Here is a 9,863-nt window from a genome sequence, read left to right as displayed (position 1 = left end):
GCTATGGCAAACGTTTGTAAGAATGAATGCGCAAGCTACAGATGTGATGACACCACCCCTTTGAGCTTTATTCTTCTTAATTCCAAATTTAGCCGTTTAAATACTTCTTGCAAGCGTGCAGTGAAAAACGTGGGAGCGACTGCATCTCCCTGGCGTACCCCTTTCTCGATCTTTTATTTTGCTTCCTTTGACAAGGAGCAGGGTAGGCGTGCAATACTCGTAGATGAGATTTTAGGTATCGTATTCACGTATGTCTCAAGTACTCCTTGGTGATGCAGTGCCTTCAAAACTGGCGGCACCTCTTCTGAAGCGAATGCGTTTTTGTAGTCTCTGATGCCCGTATATTGTGGTCGTAAATATTTATTTCTGGGGTTTTACACACCAAAACTGTGATATAATTATGAGGCGCAGCACAGTGCAGAACTCTGCATAATTTCGACTACCCCGGTTGATTTATCATGCACTGACGTGGCACAGTGCAGAGGCCTCTAGAATTTCACCTTCTTCGAAATGCGACCGGCTGCCGGCAGTGAACCCAGCTCTTTCGGGTCAGCAGCCGAGCACCGTAACCAGAGATCCATCAAGTAACTTCTTAATTATTCTCATCAATCAAGTAATTTCTCAACTACTTGATTGACCTCAAGGAACCTCTTAAACCATCATCGCTTCGTTTGAATTTACTTTATATGTAGCGGTAATCTTTCGTTTTCTTATTCAAATATAGTTAAAAGGGTGTGTTCTAAAAATGTCTCAGTCCTTAGTCTTTATTATAATTTGCCTTATTTTTATTATTGTCATTTTATACTTCCAGAGAAATGTTAAAAAAAGTAGCTCAAAAAATATTGATCCAAGTTGTCATGCTACGAAATATAGTAGTTAGAATAAGCATCTGAGAAATGCGTATGAATAATACGCTACAAACGGGTGGTTGTCTATTTTCCCTTTCTTAACCCTTCCGCCACCTTGCGGGTTTCCGCAGAACTGATTTGGAATAATAAACGTTCGAATATAAATGCTCGCGGGATTTCGCATCGGCTACTGTGCTTTATGCACTCCCATTGAGCGCGATTCAGCAAGCTGCGAGCATATTGTTTCGTTAAATCAAGGAAAACATGCCAATTAAGCGCCACAATATACACACCTTGCATTCCAAGCGAAATTGTCAACGCAACTGGGTATAGAAAAGGGTGACGTATCGGGCGCACATGCATAAGCTTGGTCTTGAGAGCTCCACGTAGAGATTAAAGAGCCCTATAGATCATAATAATGACAATTAACAGACAATAGTGCGAAGAAAAGTTTAAGGGATGTTATTTGTAGTAATCAGGATGCAAAGTGTGAACAAAGTAAAGTGGACGAAAAGATAACTTTGCGCTGACAGGGACCGAACCTGCGACCTCCGAATAATGCCTCCGATGCTCTACCCCTGAGCTACCGCTTTTGTGCTACTACTAAACACGCGCCGTCATAGCTACGACCGGCGCTGACTCACACACTGAGGTTTAAACGCACAGATATAACCGATGAAGTTTACAGAACGATGACGGCCACCGTGGCTCAATTGGTAGAGCATCGGACGCATTATCCGAAGGTCGCAGGTTCGGTCCCTGCCGGCGGCAAGTTATCTTTTCGTCCATTTTACTTTCTTCCCATTTATATCGTAATTACTAGAAATTACATCCCCTATACTTTCCTTGGCTTTGTCTGTTAATTCTCATTATTATTGTGTCTAACAAAGAAAAACGAGTCCTTAAAAGTCATCTACTTTCCTATAAGTAATAAGTCCCGCTGTCCTATACCACAAAGCTTGCACTTACTTTGGCTACTGGCGTTAAGTAGGACATAGCGGTAGCTCAGTGGTAGAGCATCGGACACATTATTCGAAGGTGGCAGGTTCGACTTTATGACCTATTTCTTATTTTCTATCCTTTCAAAATTGTTGTTGACCGTGCATCTGTGTATACAATTATGTATCATAGGTACGAAATATATTTTTGAATGAATATTTGTAATAGTCGTTTTTTGTTTCTAACAGAGGTTCGAAAACGACGCGGTACTAAACAACGTAACCGTCAACGTATTCAGCAAGCAAATCACCGTGCTGCTCGGACCACCCGGTTCTGGGAAGACGACGACCATGAAGTTGATTACAGGTACAGGACACCCTTCCTACACGCTTTTAAAGACGATAGTCTTTGTTGGGGAACTTAAATGCAGAAATTTTGGTCTGTCTTTCTATCTGTCTGTCTTTCTGTTTGTCGGCACGTCCCTCGATTCAGCCACTCAGCCAAAGTTGAACCACTTGCCCAAGGGCCAGCCATCGTGAACGGCTGACTAGGTTCATACTTGTGTACATTGTTGATCAAAAAGCAAACATTACGCACATCTGAGGCGCAACATCACTAGGTAAGTATTAGGTGGGGTGTTCCTTTAATAGAAAATACATAGATACGTAATGCTAGAAACCCTAGTTTCTTAAGCTGCGCTGAAAATGCGACTGCGCCGAAACTTTGCTTCCTCCGTGCCCTCTGCACGAGCTCATTGTTGTGTTTCGGTTTCGGTTCAGTATTGCACTGTACGAATGCCATGTGGCGCCGCTCTGGCATTCCTGCTTTACCCAGGCGACGTGAATATAAAAGAGGGTGTGGAGAGTACTCGTTGAGTGCGGACGTTTCTTCTGCTTCGGCGCTTCGCGCCAAACCGGGTGTTCGGGCTGGCTGGCGTCCCCGCCGGTCGCGTTGGTCACCGCCGGTCTTCGCCTGCTGCGGCGCCGGGACTACCAGCCCGCAACACAGCATTCATGTTTCCCGACGTATTGCCAGATGGCGTTCATATCTCACGCAGCGCCTCTTCTGTCGTCTTTAGACGACATTTGCAGCGAAGCACGCAGATACGCGGCCAATTTTTTCATCACATCGAAGTCGTTTCCTAGACATTTACTAGTTTCTGTCGTTTTATTCAGTAAAAACTTTTAGCCGCCAGCCCACCGCAACGTGGGGCAGCCATCGAAGGCACCTTTACACTTGCAAACAGTCACATCGCCCAACAGAAATTTTTTTCATTTCTGAATTTGAATGAGAAAACGTTAGATTGTTACCACGAGTATAGATAAATGGGCGAGAAATTTCTTTGTGAAACAACCACGAAACCTTGATAGGTAAAGAACGTTCGGTACGGTATACACACAGACACCGTGTTTTTTAGGAACTCTCAGACATACACTTACATACATGTGAATATACGTGTGTTTAACACATGTGGTAAGCATGTGTTTCTACTCCTTTACCCGCCATGGTGGTCTAGTGGTTGCGGTGCTCAACTGCTGACCCGGAGGTCACGGGATCGAATCCCGACCGCGGCGATGGAGGCGAAATGCGAGAGGCCCGTGTACTTACATTTAGGTGCACGTGAAAAAACACCAGATGGTCGATATTTCCAGAGCCCTCCACTACGGCGTCCCTCATAGTCATACCATGGTTTTAGGTACGTAAAACCCCAACAGTTATAGTTGTTCTCCCTTCAATCAGAGAACATCTCCATAAGCCTAGCCCTACACATAATTCTTATAAAAACGTCACATCTTGTACTATACGAAGAACAAATGTTTCGCATACCTGCTGAACAAGAAAGTTCTACACTGCATTGTCCACGATTTCACAAGTTGTACCGGGACGGTGGTATTTTTCATCGGTGGTAACTGATGAACAGCAAGGCACTGTGCATCAGTCATCACGCCGGACAAAGGTTGCCTGCGCCGATGTGATATCGGCTCCTGATATAATGTCCCTTCAAAGACAAGATTGATTGTGACGTGCTATTACTACACAGGGTGTCACGAACTGTGGGCGCGAGCACTGTTTCTAATGTAGATGACGACAATGTTATCAAACAAGAACTGGCATGCCTTCCTGACAACACAGCCTTAATAATTCTGTTCCCTACTATTCCAAACAAACAGGCTCAATCACGCCCAGCACCGGGACTATTTCCGTGGGTCCATATGACGTGATCGAGAACGGCGATGGAGCGAGAAAGCTGCTCGCGTACTGTCCGGCAGACGACATACTCTTCGAGGAGCTCACGGTGGAGGAGCAACTGACCTTCTTCGGATCGGTGAGGCATGGCTTATTTCGCGTAGTGTTCTATCCATTTAAATAAAAATCCACAAAGACCTTTAGAGAAGACATTTGATAAGAGAACCTGTCAGTACAAATGTGTTGTGGGAGTTGAACTGATACAACGCGTCACGGGAAAAGAAAACAAACGACTGAGCCGGCCAGAAGAAAGGACAATCCTTTCACAGGGCTGGCACGAAAAAATCCTTTGACAACATAGGCCATCATCACATTCTGAACTGCATCGCACCCTCAACCTCGGGGAGATGTTTCACGGTTTTGTTAGCACTTTTCTTAGATACAAAGGCCACCATCAAACTCGGTGATCTCAAATCAGAGCTTTACGAGCTTTGTTCAGTCGGCACAGCACAGGGGTCGGTCGTTTTACCGCTTCTGTTAAATATTGTCATGTGCGAGCTCACGACCGAGCTAGAACATCTGGGCGAAGTCGAAAGCGCTATTTACGCTGACGACATCACCGTCTGGTGCTCTGGTGGTTCGGACGGATACGTCGAATGATCTCTACAGGAGTCAATCGTCTGCGTTGTTATTCACAGAGGAAATCGGGCTCATACTCGAGGTCCAAATCTGAACTTCTCCTGTGTCGGCCCACTACAAGGGGCCCCGAAGAAAAACATTGGAAGCCCTTAGATGGATATTAGAGTACACAAGGCAACAAGGCAGACAATCCCCAGGGTTGGCTCCATCCCGGTTTTAGGCATGATAATCGAGGCCAACGGTCACAACGGTGGCGCAATTGACAGACTCACCTCGCACGCGGAGGGAGTAATTAGAGTGATACCTAGGGCATCCAACAATAGAGGAGGGCTTAAAGAAGACAACCTCCTCAGGGTTTACCACGCGTTCCTAACAAGTCATGTAAACTATGTCGCACCTATGCACAAATGACAAGTTCACGAGAAAGCGAACTAAACACGCTCATTCGCTAGGGTACAAAGAGGGTTCTTGGGCTCCCGATGCGTACTAGCACCGAGAGCCTCGCGAGCCTACGTGCTCAAAGCACCCTAGAAGTCATCGAGGCGCAGCAGACGGCGCAACTTGTAGACTTTCGTTCACCATCGCGGGGCGACAAATCCTTGCAGGCGTTAACATCAATCCAACCTTTGCGAGGGTACGCCACACGCAGCTGCACGATCACACGAGATCTTACATTAAGGCTTCGCCGCTGCCGAGCAACGTACACCCACAATACAGTACAGGCAGAAGGTTGGCAAGGGCCTCTGCGCTCCTGACACATGCGCACACACACGCATCGGACACATGCGTGGATGCCGCTCAATACCAGCTAGCAACACCTCCCGTGTTGCGGTCGTCTCCGTTGACACCAACGGGCGGGTACTTTCGGCCATGTCAGTCGTTACCCCGTCGTCTAGCAAGGCAGAGCAGCTAGCCATAGCATTAGCACTCTTACATCTAAGCAAAACGGAAGTCTGCACACCCTCGAGGTCAGCAGCCAGAGCATTCGCCTCTGGGGCCATCTGTAAGGAAGTCACCAAGATACTCGAAGGAAAATTACTTGCTCATTACACCATCACCTGGTTTCCGGCCCACGTAGGGTCGAAAGTAGGGGGCTTGTCAGCGCCAACGAATTGGCCCATGCTCAAGCGCGAGTCTCGCTTGCCGCGCCGGGCTCTCCGAGGTCCCGGCGGGTAGGGCCCGCGACAGGTCTGGTCCGATAATGGCGGAGACGGAACCCACCCGCTTTAGGGACATACCTAAGCTTAAAAAGGCGGAACCCCTTCGCGCTGCTGTTTGAGCAGCCAACTGCGCAACAACAACCCATCGCACGCAACAAATGCACGCGTGAATGCGACGAGCAGCCGCCATGAATATGCGCGCGAGACCATACACGGCTTCGCACAAGACCTACACCAGAGCCATATAAACCCCATAGACAGCTCTGGGCAGTATACGCCGATATCCTGCAAACGCTAAGTAGGCGGTCAAGTTCAGTCTGTCTTAGAACGATCACCGATAAACGTAAATACGGGAGTTTTGGCACTCTTCGGGGTGTAGGTATGGGCTCTGACGCTTGGATCCTGTCGTTGATCGAGAGGGCGAAAATCCTACGCTCATAGTCATTGCACGGATGCGCTGAAGTGACTCCGCTCGCCGGTTGCCTTGCACGGCACACGTAGTCGGAGCTTGATGTGTAAACAATTTCTAGCTTTGCAGCCCTCAACACAGCATGCGATCCGTGATGTTGAAAGAAAGGAAACTTTAAATCAACACTGGTTGCGCAGTTCACATAACAATGGAGCACACTGTGACACAACCAGACGACGCTCGCTATCCGCCGGCAGTGATGAGTAATTTGTGATCGGGTGTTCTCTTATTAAAAATATTTGTGAACAATACGCTACCGTAACGTCAGTGGGACATCCAATCAAATACGTTGCCTGTGTGTCGTCGCTACCCCATGGAAAGTGCCACGGAAAGGGATGTCTGGAAACTCGACTGGCAGCGCCGCTACAATTTGTACAGATTCGCAAATTTAAAGCCTTATGGCAAACTACACACATTAAGCAGAGAGCTTAAATCAGCCTCATAATAATACTAAGGGGTTGCTCGAACGGCTCAATGCGTTTGTAGAGAATCGTGAAAACCGTAATATCGTCCCGTAATTTTATTTAAGACAGCATCTCCTTGCTTCTCGGTGCTGTCTTCTAAGGGGTTGCGTGCCGGTATTTGTTGCGCTTAATATTCGTTTCTTCATCGATGCCAAAAATTAACGGTTGTGCTTTGGTAATTTTATTTAAAATTTTGTATTTCCTTGGCTAAAATTGTAGGCTGAGTGATCAGTTGTCCGTGAGGAGGAGCCAGCAATATTGTGCCGGTTATAAAAGGGTACCGTTTCAATGCAACTCGCAGTGTTCATTATGCATTCACCTAAGACGTATCCGTCACACGGCAATGTAACAGCCGCCTACATAGAAAAGGCGTTGTTGAGAGTGATCGACATTTGCTGTTTGACCCTGAAATTTGTGTCGCGAGAGACACTGCTAGACTGCACGAAGAGAAAGGAATGATCTTGTTTACGAACTTTAGCCACGAATACAAACACCTGGGCACGGGCACCACAATAGCATACATCAAGGAAATCATGGCTGTCCGCAATGCGTGCGCTTTCTTGGATTCTGACGAAACTACAACGACGATTCCGATATCTGAACCAACATTCGACATCAATCCAACCCTTCCCTCTACCAGAAGGGAACAGCTGCAAAGCCTGCTGAAACAATACTAGGAGTGTTTTGTGTCGGCGTCGGCAGCTTGACTAACGCCACTTGCCAAGCATCGCATCACAACGGAAGAATGTGCTCGACCTCTCCGGCAGAGTCCCTACCGGGTTTCAACGCGAACACAAGAAGCTATAAAGTAACCAACGCCTCCTTTATAGACTTATATGGCTGTCAATTATTGATTGTCAAGTAAAATATTATACTCTACTTGATTTAGTTCGTCGAGTGCGCAAACGAAGCACTGCTAAAGTGCTCATATCGCGTGTATCTTGCGTGATGCATGCGATATGAGCGCGATACGGCCGCCGCGCCCGTTGCGAGATTTTCTTCCCACGACCCGAATTTTGTTACAACTGAACCATATTCACATGGGACATTTATTAATGGAACGCTTATTTGTAGTACTGATCTCAGCATATCAAGAATGCAACAGTTCGCGTGGCATACTACAGTTTTAGCAGATTTCGCGACAGTGGCCCATTTGCATACATCTTGGCCATTAATTATCGTCTGTGATATCAAAAGCCTGGTATTCGGCACTGACTTGATGAAATTGCGGTATAAGAGTTCAAGCAGCACCTTGATGTGGCCGGGCTCGTTGTTCTACCTCATCAAAAGGAGAACGTCCACAAGCACGTAAACAGAACGTTCCCCGCTGGCTTGTAGCGGTTTGGAAGTGGACTTCTTGTCAAAAAGCGTGATGCCACTAAACCGCTAGAGACGCTAGAGACTAGATAAGCGTCTCTGTTCTACAACAACGCCTATGTATGCACCGGCTCAGCTACAGCGCATACGGTGTCGCTCAAAGCAACTTTTTCTCAAAGTAAAAGGTGTGTGTCCGAGCATGTTGGCCTGTTGGCGCGGACGCTAGTCGCACAACTAGTGACGCGACGCCAGGGCAACAAGGGTTTTCATTGTCGTCGAAACTGGAAGCAGTTACTACTTCTCGCTCTGTGGTAGCCTTCTTGTAGGCGCGTTCAAGCTGAACAGTGCCTTTTTGAATACTTAAATCGCAGCGTACCTTGGCAAGGGCAGGTTTCATATACGCGGAGTAGCCTGAGAACGCACTGGGCACCGAAACCAACATCAAGGAACTGCTTACTGCAAACGACGAAGTAACGTTCGGCTCCCATTTCTTTGGCGAGTTCACCATTGGCCATCGTTGGCGCAACTCGAGGTCGGCAGGAACCTCGTGGAATGATACTACGGCTTCTTTGTTTCTTGCACTTTATATGCACATAGGCACGCAACAGTGCCTCATTATGAACGTTGTCCGTACGCTGAAGAAAACGACACTTTACTGAACTGAAGCAAATTGCACTTTCCGACATCTTCCTGCACACGTCAACACCAGCAAATGAAAATTTTCTTCCTTATCTCCCGCGAATAAGTGCCACAAGCCTGTAAACCGCCAGTATAGAAGGGACGTACGTACGGCACGCTTCGCGCTAGTGTTAGAACCCCTTGATCTTGGTAAAGCACCTCTACTCCTTGAACTCGCCTCTGCCGCGTGACCTCCTCGCCCCTTTCGCGTCCTTGCCGTTCTTCGCCGCTTTTTTTGCACGACGATTGGTCTCCTTTGCGATTGCCCTTGGAAACGCGTGGATCTTCCGTTTTGCTAGTTTTTATTTTTCGTTCGCGCTATTTTGCGCCTTGGCTACGCGTAGCCAGCGTTGCGCGCGCTTTGTTTTCTGTGAAGTGTGCAGGCGCTATGCCGTGCTGTTGCGCCTATAACTGCAGCAACAAACGTGCAAATGGTTTTGTATTTTTTATGATACCTCAAGGTAAGCGCGATGGCTTGCGCAAGAAGCAGTGGCTGTGCAACATAGACCGAAATAACTTTCAAGGAACAGTGTTTTTTGGGAGGTAAGCCGCCTTTCTTAGTGCTCGTATCAAATCATGCCCGAATGCTGCATTTTAAACATCCTTCCAGCCTGTTCATCAACATTTTCTTGCGGCAATTTCTCAGTTTTATAAAAAACTTGGAAAAAAATGAGGTTGTCCTCAGTATGCTGAATGTTATGCTCGGACTTCATTACCTCGCAGGTCGTCAACGGAGGACGTTTGAAATGCACTAACTATAGAATCTCTTCAGTCTGCGAACAATTATGTGCGATGATACAGCTTCTCGATGCCACTTGTCGCGATTGATAGGATCCGTATAACGTGAATGTCTTGGTGGAGTTGGTACTTCATTTCGCACGAAAAACCCGGGAGGACGCTTGAGCTTCGCCTTGAAGTGCAGAACGCGATAGCTTAATTGGACCTTGTTAGTGTCGCTACCTCAATCGCTATATACCTTGGCTTTGCTTCCCGGTGGACACGTAAACCCTGCCGCAAGGAAAGGAACATCTGTGCGTCTGTAAACTGGTCCTTTCAAACTACCCTACAATGCCTACTGCAAATACAGTTGCGAAGTGCCCACTACAAGACAATTCTTCCTTTTGCGAGTTGGCGAGGTAACCACTGCGCTTCCGTAAGGCAA

At 47.2% G+C, this 9,863-nt stretch overlaps 1 non-coding gene across 1 annotated transcript; it reads left to right on the top strand.

The window, feature by feature from the left end:
• The first annotated feature begins 1,546 nt into the window (after positions 1-1,546).
• Trnam-cau (transfer RNA methionine (anticodon CAU)) lies at positions 1,547-1,619 on the top strand. Its single transcript has one exon. It is a non-coding gene; the product is annotated as a tRNA-Met (tRNA).
• The last annotated feature ends 8,244 nt before the right edge of the window (positions 1,620-9,863 follow it).

This window comes from Rhipicephalus sanguineus, chromosome 5 (assembly GCF_013339695.2).
Source record: "Rhipicephalus sanguineus isolate Rsan-2018 chromosome 5, BIME_Rsan_1.4, whole genome shotgun sequence".
Lineage (NCBI taxonomy): Eukaryota > Metazoa > Arthropoda > Arachnida > Ixodida > Ixodidae > Rhipicephalus > Rhipicephalus sanguineus.
This window is presented reverse-complemented; position numbering and strand designations above follow the sequence as displayed.